The sequence below is a fragment of the Excalfactoria chinensis genome, chromosome 4 (genome assembly GCF_039878825.1).
Source record: "Excalfactoria chinensis isolate bCotChi1 chromosome 4, bCotChi1.hap2, whole genome shotgun sequence".
Taxonomy (NCBI): Eukaryota; Metazoa; Chordata; class Aves; order Galliformes; family Phasianidae; genus Excalfactoria; species Excalfactoria chinensis.
In genome coordinates this window covers 16827164-16839321 of record NC_092828.1, presented here as the reverse complement: position 1 = coordinate 16839321, position 12158 = coordinate 16827164, and the positions used below count along the sequence as shown (strand labels likewise).

Here is a 12158-nt window from a genome sequence, read left to right as displayed (position 1 = left end):
TCAGGTGCATGCAATGAACCCAAGTGACTGAAAGGGGTGGATCCAGGATGTACTACTTCCCAGGCTTCATTTAAGGGTTGGTGGTGGTGTGGGTGTTTTATTGGAGATCTCTGTGTATCTGAATCCTTCTGGAGGTAAGCAGTTTGTCTTCCCCCCATTTTTTCTTTTCCCCTCTCCACTTGTTTCTGTGCCCACTGCTGTTGTGTCTGAGTATATCCTTGCTGCAGCCCGGGGACTTGCTGCTCTGCTGCCTTGTTGTGCTTCAATCACATTGCCATGTGCAATATTATCTCCTATGCTCTCTAAGTACTCTTAGTACTAAGTACAAAAGGTAGAGCACAACTTTGGGGAGTGGTTGCTCTAATATGTGATAATATTATTATTCTACAGGAAACAAACCTGTATAGGTAGTCGTGTGATTGCTGTAATAAAAAATAGATGATTATATAATAACATGATTCCTCCAATGCAAAGAATAGTTTTAATAGCTAAGGGACAAATTGTGGCAAAAAGTGAGGCAACTTTCTTTCCTTCAGGTCCATCTGAGCTTCATGGCTGGTTGAGGACTTCTGTATCACTTATATTGTACCTGACTGCATCCAGTTGATGATTACTTTTCTCAATCAGTCCTCATTTTGGCTGATATCGGACCAAAAATGAGAACCAAAATTGAGGCAAGGCTATGCAAACCCCACACCAAACAATGAAAACGAAAGATGTAAGAATGCTGTGTTTCCTGTGGAGAAACTTGCTTAGAAAAGTGGCTTCCATATTTCCTTGAGACATACAAGTTCGATGTACATATCTGTATCCCACGGCAGCTTTAATTTTCCAGGAGTATGTGCTGTTTATGGTATCTCTTCTTGAATGACATAGGACGTTTTCACAGTCACTAGCAGGACTTGCAAGTGGAGTGGAGAGCTCTAGCTGAGAGCCATGAGGCAGTTATCCTCTCTGCTTTGGGCATGGATGACAGTGTACAAATCACATTGTCCAGCAAGTAATACTTGCACTCGCTTTCTGCATTGCATTTCATAGCTGTTATATTCCAGTTCCAAATACAGAGTTAGATTGTACTTTGTAGGTTTATTTCTGTATGGTTTAAACAAGTCAGCATTTGTTAGATTGCTTAAAGCTCGTGCATTTAAGGTATTGAATGGTGATGTGTGACTTAAGTTGTGGACTTCAGTATTTTTACATGCTATAAAAAAATGCAGAAAGCTTCCTCATACCTTCCCTCCACTCCATATTCATTTTTCTTCTATCTGCCAGATGGTGTGGAGCAAATTATTCTAGCACTCAGACCATGCGAATTTTAAGCAGATGAATGTAACAGTCTGCACAGCACTTTGCCTCCTTTTATCACTGACTGTGGTGCTGGTCTGTTTGATCACACCCCAGAACAAACAAACCTCATTAATCAGTATTTTCCTTTTCTTACCCTTGGCTGAGTTGTTTTTTTTTTTCTCTTTTCCATTCACATCTGGAGATGTTTTTGGGAGCTTTGTTTTTAGATGGAGATAATTTTTGTTTGTTTCTTCAGTTTCTTGCTTCTTGTTTCAGTTTCAGTTGTTTCTTGCTTCTATTTAAAATTGAGTTGAGCTTTAAGAAAAAAGCTCGCTTGATAAAGATGTGAAATAGCACAGTTCATGTAGAAATGAAACTTGGCCAGGACATCTATAATGTAAGTTATCCACTAGCAGTCCGCAGCAATTTACATCTCTATAGTAGAAAGGCTAATGCAATTTAAATTCCATGTGTCTTACCTCACTAAGACTTACTGAAGTGGTCATTAAAGATTCTGAATTACACAGTTTGAATATCGTTTCCTTACCTCAAGCGTCAGCAACGTCAGCTGACAATTTGGTAATGTCTTCTAATGTATTCTGCCAGTACTGAAGTAGTCTCAAAGCCCTTCTTACTCTCTGCTTTGCTTTCAGCTCAATGAGAGGGACCTCTGGAGATCATCTGGTTTAAGTTCCCACGTGAAGGGGGGCTACTGCTGGTGCTGGATCAGGTCAGCCATGGCTTTCTCTGGGTGAGCTGCGAAAACCCTGAAGGATGGAGAATTTGCTGGAAGGAGGAAATAGCAAAATGTTCTGGGTTTTTTGGGGAGGATGGGAATGCTTTTAACACTTGTTTCAAGAACAAAATTTAATCAGATGGCAATATGCGTGTATTTCCATCTGTGAAATCTACCTAGAAATATGGAATCTGTTCTGGGAGGGAGCCTTCGTGTTGAAAGTACAAGACCACTGTGCTCAGTGATAATGAAAACCTTACTTATCTCCTCTTCAAAATTAGAAGACCTTGTTAATATTCCAGACCTGGTTTATGGAACTGCTGGCAGTCGCTGCAGATCTATTTGAATCAAAATGAAAGCTGATGGAAGAAATCAGAAATGCAGTGCAGCAGCTCAGTGTTGATGCATACCAAGGATGGTAAAGACCACATCAAGGAGTGGGCAGGTAGGGAAGTGGCACCTATGCAAATCAAGATGTACTGCAACTATCTTGAAATATGATGAAAATTTAACTGCATTCACTGCTCACCAGAGAGCTCAGAAGTTAGGAAAATGCTTAACTCTGCTTTTGTCTCATCCAAGGATAAATAGGTATATGTGGTATTTAATACAAAGAATCTTTCTGTTCCTCTTTCTTCTCACCTCCTTCAATGACAAAGTCACAGTTGCATTGTACACAGCATCTGGGCTCATCTCCTGGGAGACCTGTGTCGCTGTACCTAGAACATATGGTCACTTTGCCTTTTCCCCAACCAGTTTCACCTGCAGCTTTCTCTCTTAATTTCTTCTATTCCTTGACTTCCTTCTTTAGTCTTTTTTCCTCCATTTTCTCCAATTAAATACTATCACTTTCTTTCTCCTTTTCAGTTTAGAGCTGATTTCTCAACATTGGTGAGTCCTATCTTTTTTTTTTTTTTTTTTTTTTTTTTTTTTTTTTTTTTTTAAATCGGGAGTAAATGTTGTATGCAGGAATACATTACATAACCTAAACCTGTGTGTGGAGTAGAGAAAGACTTTTTAGGATGGACAGGGTTGTCAAGCCATGAGCTATATGTATTTTAAAACATTAGGATTAAAGGGGAACAATTGGTAAGGAATAGAATAATTCAGGCTGATGTTTGTATCTTCCACCAATGTGGTGGCAAGGAGACACAAGATTGCCCATTAAATGAATGAGTTTTAAGCAAGATTGGTCTGTTTTCAGTAGTGCGTGGGGACAGGACTAGGGGCAATGGGCTGAAACTTCAGCATAGGAAGTTCCGCACGAATCTGCGCAAGAACTTCTTTACAGTGAGGGTGACGGAGCACTGGAACAGGCTGCCCAGGGAGGTGGTGGAGTCTCCTTCTCTGGAGATATTCAAGACCCGCCTGGACGCCTACCTGTGTGACGTGGTGTAGGGAGCCTGCTTTGGCAGGGGGGTTGGACTCGATGATCTCTAGAGGTCCCTTCCAACCCCTACAATTCTGTGATTCTGTGAAGACAAACAAAAACAAAAAAACAAACTGTGATATTCTTCCTGTTCTTTACATGATTTCATTTTCAGTCTTGCTTCCTGTTACTGTTCCATCTTCACCTTAGAACCATATCATTTAGGAAGTCTGAGTGGAGTCTCTGTTAAGAAGACTTCTGGTTTTGCTTCCCTTTCTCTTGTATCTCTCAGATCTGTTTTTCTACCCCTGCTCTACTACTGCTTTTCCCCTTGGCATTTTTGTCTTTTATACACTCCATTCTTTCTCCTCCCAGGGGGAATATAGTGTTGGAGCTGATGTGATTCTAAAGCAGGATTCCTCCTGGAGCATCCACGTGATGGGTGTAAGTAGAAGTAGATGATTTTCTGGAGGTGAGGTTGCTAGGATAAGCTACATCTTAAAAACCTTATTTAAAAAACAAACAAGCAAAAAAAAAAAGCTAATTAATTTCATCATATTGACCTTATGAAATAAGAGAAAAATTCAGAGCAATCAGTTCAGTAGGACGTAACTGAAAGTACTGATGCTAATTTCTATCTGAACTATTGTTGAGTTTGTTCATAAAAGTGATTTCTTGTAAGATGAACTAGATTATGAATGTGTCCGTTAGCTCATGGGTGTCCAGTCTTCTGGCTTTCCTGATCCATGCTGAATGAAGAGGAATTGAGCTGCGTAAGTTGCTCTCAAAGTAATGCCTCCTAGTTATTTCCATGGAAACTACAATCAATTTGAAGAGCGCAATGAGATTATTTGGTAGAGCAAATTCTCAGCTACAAAACACTTTTTCCAAGACAGTCACCACCATTAGCTATGGATTTTCACCAGCAGTGAACAACAGCCTGCATGCCATGCTCATGAAATCTGCACCAGGTGTGGTAACTCACTATTGCTGCAGCTGAAACAACACCACTGCCTCGCTGTGCTCATATCCAGTATTTGGTCTCCAGACACTTTCAGCAAGCACCCATGCGTGTCAGTGTGTGCTGTGCTATTGATTTCCTTTAACACCATTTGTTTCATCTGCATTTCCATTCTAGAATCAAAAGGTTGGAAAGGATCTACAAGATCATCTAGTTCAACTGTCCTATAACTGTTACTGCCCAGTAAGCTACCATGTCACGTCTTGTCCTGGTCATTTCAGATTTGCTGAATGTTCAAGTGTTCGTGGTATTAACAGATGAGGGCATGAGAGTCTAGCTTGATTTCATACATTTTACAAGGTCCGTAGCATTTCAGCTTCTCTTTTTGGAGGGCTTAAATTGTCTTTTCTTTCTTTACTTTTCCTGCAGATTAAAATGTTTTGCTGTAAGACATTGCACACTTGTCACAGGATATTTGTACTGAAGTCCTTAGCTCAATGCTCTATCACACAGCGCTGAGCAGCATTCTATTATTTCCTCCCACCCCCAAATTAATAATAATCTAGCAATCTTCACTGTAAAATCATTGTTATATTAATTTCCATTAGAATCCATGGAGAAATAAAGCTAATGACAAACGATGCAATATCTTTGAGAAATAAAAAAATGGAATAGGTGTTTTTCTAAGAGCTGATCTTATTCGTGTAAGAAAATATAAAGTTATTTGCTCACAGACATTCAAGAGCTCATTATTTTTTTTCCATGGTGAGCAGTGTCAGGTGGTTGTGTGTCATGGATTTTTTTCAGGGGATCTGGCAGCTGACACAGTGTCCTGTCTCCAGTTGCTTGCCTGCGTCCCTGTGCTATTCCATCTGTTGTCCTTGTTGGGAAACTAAACAAGCTAAGAAACTGCTTTTATGTTGTTGTTGCTAGGCTGCTTTTTTAGCCCTATCAGTTTCACAGCCTGATGCGCTGTGTGACTATCCAAATAGCCATGCTATAACAAGGGAGAGGGTACTGCAGAGACAGGAGTGAGCAGTCTGGACTGGGAAGGGCAGGGATTGCTTTGACAGTGCTGCAGTTCCATCTCTGAAAACCTCGTTTTCTCACACGGAATTATATGCTGCATGTAAAATATGACATAACACTGGGTTGTGTTACATATTTCATGCAACTTCATATGGGCAGGAGCCACTTAAAAGAAAAAATACATGTTTGAACTGCAGAATGGAGCACGTCTTTACCTTCAGTAACATTAATTCTGCTCCTTTTCTTATTACAGTAGCATTATTATAATAGTATCATACTGCTATAGTGGTAGCATTAGAGATTTACGTAGTAAATGAAATTACTCTGTAATTACTGTACAATGCTGTACAATATGACAACATAGAAGATATACATAATATAATTACATCAGTTGTCCATGTGCCTGCAGCAGATCCAGTCATAACACACAAAGAAGGCCATGCATATGGCTCACCTTTGCAAAGGCAGAAGTTGTGTAACCAGTAAGGATGCTGTTACTTGAAATAACAAAATGAGTCTTGGGATACATGAGGTAGCAGACAGTTCTTCATGTTAATCTAGATGTGGCTGTTACAATTAAAAAGCAAATTCAGGAGGTATACGGGTTACCCTGTTTTCCACTGTGGGACAAGTTGGTCACTCACCAGAGTATATCAGTCCCTTTGTTTTTGCAAAAAGGAGCAGCTGTAGCAGAACTCTCTGCTTTCTCTCTAGAATCAGACTTGCTCGTGAAAGAAGAAATCTTTGCAGAGCAGTGTAATATAATAGCATGTTAAAAAAGAAAAAGGAAAAAAGTTTAGCTAACGTCTTTTTTTGTTCCTTTAAGATTCTTATATTGGCTTTCTATGGACAGAAGAATAACACACACTAACAAACAACCCAGCAAAGCTGGGGCGCTGCAGAATTAAGTTGTCAAGAGGAAGGTTACAGTCCATTTTGACACAGCTGCAGAAGTTTAAATTCACTGCTGAGGATTTTTTCCTGCAAGTGGGCTCTTAATGCAGTTGAGAGAAAAAGACTTGATTGCACAGGAAAAGAGTAAGGTAGATCATTAGTTAAAAAATTTGGCCCAGCTGGGCAAGAGACAATAATTAATGTTTATGGTTTGTTATGAACTATTTATAGGATATGATGGATTCTTATTCTGTGTAGTTTTCTACTGCTTGGTACTTTGTTATGCAATCTGGAACTTATTATGATGATAAGGACTAGCATTTACTATTTTGTATATTAGTAGTTCGCAAAGTAGAGGTTATTAGATCAACTCTTTTGCAGCTCAGTAGCTTTTTTGTAATGTTAGCTTATTGAAAGTGTGTGTGTGTGTGTTCTATGTGGATGGGCAGAAACTGAGCAAATGAGCTTCCTAATACTTAAGTAAATACTCAAAGCAAAGATGTAACACTGGTAGATCTAGCAAGACTAACCTCAGGCGTGAATATGAATGTTTAGTAGGTTCTATTAAAGAGAGGACTTTCCACTCAAGAAAAGGAAGTCTTAGGAGTTAATGCTGTAGTGAATGTAACAAACAAGAGATTGTGCTAAATGAAAAATAAATGAAAATATATATCACTGTAGTACATATTTTCCCTCTGTGGATGTGAAAAGCTTGCAAAGAAACTGCAAGACAGAACCAGGTCTCTGCAAAAGAAGTGCTAACTGAAAAACCTGCATTTGTTCTAATTCTATTACTCCAGCAGAGGATCAAACAATAACTTGAAAACCTGATCTCCTCTGAATTCAAACAGCTCCCCATGAAATATTTACTTCTCTCCAAAAACATCTTATATCTAAGGAGCTTGTCCCAAGATTTTAGTTGGCCTAGGAAGAAGTCAGATTGTAAAGAGCTTAAAAGATAAACTGCCCTTGCACCCAACATATTAGCCTGTAGTTTCAGATGTTTCCAAATGTGGAAGGTATTAAAACAATGCTATTTTAACTGGAAAGACCTAGAAGTTACCAGAACGTTGTGTAAATTCAGTGTATATTGAATATAAATTAGATTTATAGCCTAGTTTACTCAGTGGTGATATTTTGCATTAACAGTACCTTTTCAGATTGTATTCAAAGCACATAATGATTATCTGCTCTTGCAAGGTTCCTCAAGGGGACTAGAGGTGATCATGAGGCCTTGGTAAGTAACTGAGGGGCTGAGAATAGTAGCTTCTTATCTACAGCAATGTATTTCCTTCTAGAGAATGTATTTTGTTTTCAGAAATGAATTGCCACTCTGGTTATTGTTCCAATAGATACAGGTACTCTTAAAGTCACTTCTCAGCTAAAATTTGAGAACGTACACTTGATTGTTCGTACTGCAGTGAAGAGTGGGTATAAACTTCAGCACTGTAGTTTCTTGTGTCCGGTGCTCCTTTCTATTACACTGGTGCTCAGACATCATTTCCTCAGAAGATGGCAGGTACTCATGATTTTTTCCTCTTTGAAATGCTATGACAGAGTGATGTAATTGTACTGGTGGCCCAATATCTGTCCCTGTTAATGAAGTAAGTATATTTTTTATTTGTCAGTAAGATATGGTGGGCTTTTTTAAGCCATTAGCTGCCACTGTTTCAGCTTGCTAGAAAGACTCAAAATGAACTTTGCCGTTAACATGTGCAATTCCCCACCTCTGTCTCTTTTTTCTTCTTTATGAAACTTTAATAAAATAATTCCTACCTTCCTCACCTCCAGGCTATTACAGATGTGTCCTATTTGGGGTAATGTTTAAAGACCATTCAAAAAGTTTAGATAGTCTCTTTATGGCTGATAAAGTTGGCTATTATGGCAACACTGCTGTTACTATGCTGGCTTCCTAGAGCACGCTTCCCAGAGCAATTCAAAGTATTGATTTATATATATTTCAAGTGTTGCAAAGTTTAGTTTCTGTAATTACAGAGAAGCTGCCTCTTTTCTTCACTGCAGAAGTTTATATCTGTCTATGTATTCATCTGCACATTTTTAAATCTGAAAAATATGTAAGTCTAACATAAAACCTGCTCTGATTGGGGGCTCTTGTTTCAAGTATTCTTTCTCCAGTGATGTGACAGAACATGAGGATTAGGTCCATTTATTCACACAGGCTTGGTGGGAGGACAGAATGAGAGCTTGCCTATGATGAGCATTTGCATTTAAGGCTCCTGGGTAATTTGATAAGAACATTATCCATTTATATATATTATTTTAAAGCAGACTGCTTTATCATAAATACTTTTTTATTATTTTTATTAAATTAGTTTGCGGGAAATTCTTTAATATCATGTGCTGCAGATTAAAAAAAAAAAGAAAGAAAGCGTTAGACTGGCTGAAAGAGCTGGGGCTGTTCATCCTGGAGAAGGCTCCAAGGTGACCTGATAGCGGCCTTTCACTATCTGAAGGAGAGCTACAGGAAAGAAGGGGACAGTTTATTCAGCAGGGTCTGTGGTGAAAGGACAAGGAGAAGCAGTTTCAAATGACAAGAGGGTAGATTTAGGTTAGATATAAGGAAAAAGTCTTTTACAGTGAGCATGGTGAGGCACTGGAACAAGCTGCCCAGAGATGTGGTGGGTGCTCTGTCCCTGGAGACTTCCAAGGTGAGTTTGCATCAGGACCTGGGCAATCTGATCTAGCTGCAGATATCCGTTTTGTTGCAGGAGAGTTGCACTGGATGACTTTTAATGGTTCCCTCCAATTCTAAGGATTCTACGATTCTATGATTTTTAAAAAACAAACTGTAAATATTGGCAAAGTAAGTGTGGCCATAGCATTGCAAATGTATAACTTTGAGTCTACCACACCAACTGGCCAGCCATGAAATAAATACATACCATAGAGATTTTAGAGCTCTAACAGTAAAGCTACAGCAAATTGAAATGCTCCCTCCCACCCCTCATAGCTGTCTCTTGTAACTGCTTATTCTTTCTGCTTCCATTCCTGCAGTGGATGAGTAAGTGTGGTTTCACATCACCCACAACCTTGTTTTAGCTTGAATAGGGAAGGTGTGTTTCAGCTAAGATGCTAGGTTGGATATATGCCATTTTTCTGCCCTTTATAGGCTTAGAATCTCTATGAGGAGGGTGAAAGAATTAGTTGCATGTAGTAATTTATTGCAATACTGGACTTCTCTGTCAGAATCCTCATTTGTCTCAGGGCATGTACTTGAATTACAACTTGCCTAAGACTCATGCTTAGTCTCCTGGGGAAAAGGAAACACAAAATCAGAAAAAAAAACAAATCATAGTGTTTCATAGATGTTATTTTCAGCAACTGTTTCAGTTTTAAATGTTAATGCCCTTTTTAACCCAAATAACATGAGAGTATTATGTGTACCTGAAAATCAAAGAAATAGTCCCTAAAAACTGTCTAAGAGGATTTTGATACCAACGAGTATACTGTTAAAAACTAGGGTAAGAAATTGAGAGAAGAATAGATGCTCAGAAGGCAACTCATAAATATCTCCTAACTCAGTGATCTAAGATTTTCATTCTTATAGATGGTTATGAAAGACATGGGGGGAACCAAACTCTTATTTAACAAATGTATTTGAAAAGGCGGAAAATATGCTTAAATATGCCCTATTTTGCACATTCCTTTCATCCTTTAGGCTTTTGACGTAATGCTTACCACTTTGTCATTATGTCAATTTGTGCTTCTCAATCTTTCTTTCTCGTCTTATCTTACATTTGGGCTAGGATCCTGTGAATACTTACCTACATGCTTAATTTTGCTACTTGCAGTAATCCCTTTGAAGTTAAAAGGATTAACTGCATTAGTAAAATAAAGCATGTGTGTGCTTGCAGGATGAAAGCCTCAGATTGACAATTCTTCAGGATGATGGGACAAAAATTGTTCATTATGGAGCCAATAGCTCAAAACACGGGTGGAGGGTGCGTTCAGCAGTTTGCAAAGTACTGTTAATTGGAGCGTGGGATATCAGTCTGGGACAGAGAACTCCAGCTCACCCCAAATGACACACACTATATATATATTGTTTTCTGAGAAGGTATAACCATTTTTAAGATCTCATGCCTGCTGAGATATCTATTCTGCTTTTTCCCTCCTCCTAAACCAGGTGCTTTCCTGGAGTTGGCCATGTGGTAACCTGGATCAAGAACCTAAGTGCCTTTACGCTGCTGTGCACAGGGAGGAGCAATCAAGATCGGGAACGTACAGCTGAAGAGTTCTCCATGCACCTATTGCTGAACAGCCTCTGCATTCTGCGAATCTCAGGAGTTACCCTTCACAGCTAATGCATGTAATGCTTTTGCCTTCTTCTAATTTTCCCACTTTCCAGGGAGATCCAGCCCCTTATTTATTTATTTATTTATTTTTATTTTATTTTATTTCTAATAAGCTCAACATCTCCTCTATTTCCACTGCTCTTAAGCTTTTGCTTAAGACAGTTGTCATTTAAAGAGCTTTCTGTAGCTACCCTCTGGGAATGCAGTGCTATGTATGCTGCCTCGGAGAAAATAAGCTTGATATTTGGCACGTAGAGAGATTTAACCCCTGGCAAACTGTGACATAGTTATTTCAGAGGTGTTTTGTAATATAACTTGGAAAATTACTTCCAGTTTTGCATGAAAAGCTCAAAGTCCAGTGTTTCTGGAATGTTTATTTCAGTTATCGCTTTAAGCAGAAAAAATGGTATTTTGTGTTGCAGTAGTGCCTAGAACTTCAGTTGAGCTGAGGGTGTCGTTTTGTTGTATTATTTAAAATAAAAAATGCTCTTCTACTAAATATACATTGAGGGTTTGTCTTTGTGGAATGCTATAGCAGTTACACCAATGTAACTCCAGAAGAACATGAGGGTGTGGGCAAACACCTACTTGCTGAGCTGGCTGTGCCCGTGGAACAGGTCACTTGCTGCTAAGTGATTTTTTCTGACCATTTTCAGGTTTGCTAGCTGAGCCATTTGTGAGAATACTCTCTTGCCCTCGGAGTTACACGAGTTAACAAAAAATTCTTATTCAAAACATCTGAACTAACCTAATTCCTTTGACCAAAGTGCTGGGGAGCAACCACTCCTGCAAGTAGCTAGGTGAAGGTTTTGGTAATCTCTGGCAGAAAGGCAGTGAGAACAGGCAGGGAGGATGACTTGGAAAACAATGTATTTTTCATCAGGTGCACCTAGATGAAGAGATAGGAATGAAACGTGTTGCCATAATATTAACCTGTCTTATCTGAGACATTAATTTAAACCACTACTGCAGCACTAAGAGAACATGAAATATACTGGGAAAGCAGGGAGGAACAGACAAGAGAATGTCCAACAGTAGATAACTATCAAGAAACGTCCTTCTTGCCTTTCGAGAAGCTCTCAGAGATTGACTTTTATGAGCTATGCTGTATTATCAAGTGACTGTTTTGGAAAGCAAGGCAGCTGCTAAGACTTAATGATGAATGAGAGGAGAAACAGCTGAAGGATCTAGTTGTGAGAGCATGGGAGTCTGCCTAGAAATAAGAGTGCTCCTGTCAGTGGTGAAACAGTTCACATCCTTTTCATTTAGGACATCTCATTTAGGGATATCTTATTTTGCCTGACTTTTGTCTTCTGCTCAGCCTCATCTCTGCCTACAGTCATGGAACAAACACAGCTTGCATGGATGGTTAACTCAGTTCCTAGAAGGTACTGGGGAGGCTGGAGATGAAGAACACAGTTCAGGACACAGAAACAACCCTAAAGGCAGGTTTGCTGGATCCAGCCTGAGCCATAGATTGCTGCTGGAGGCTATATTGGCTGGAAATGTGAAATCAGTGCACAAGAAAGACCTGATAACTGTATTGAGAAAATGGCATTTTTAGCT

At 39.2% G+C, this 12158-nt stretch overlaps 1 long non-coding RNA gene across 1 annotated transcript; it reads left to right on the top strand.

Moving 5' to 3' along the window:
• The first annotated feature begins 2328 nt into the window (after positions 1 to 2328).
• LOC140252196 (uncharacterized) lies at positions 2329 to 10650 on the top strand. The gene is made up of 3 exons (XR_011903569.1): positions 2329 to 2468; positions 3768 to 3836; positions 10424 to 10650. It is a non-coding gene; the product is annotated as an uncharacterized lncRNA (long non-coding RNA).
• The last annotated feature ends 1508 nt before the right edge of the window (positions 10651 to 12158 follow it).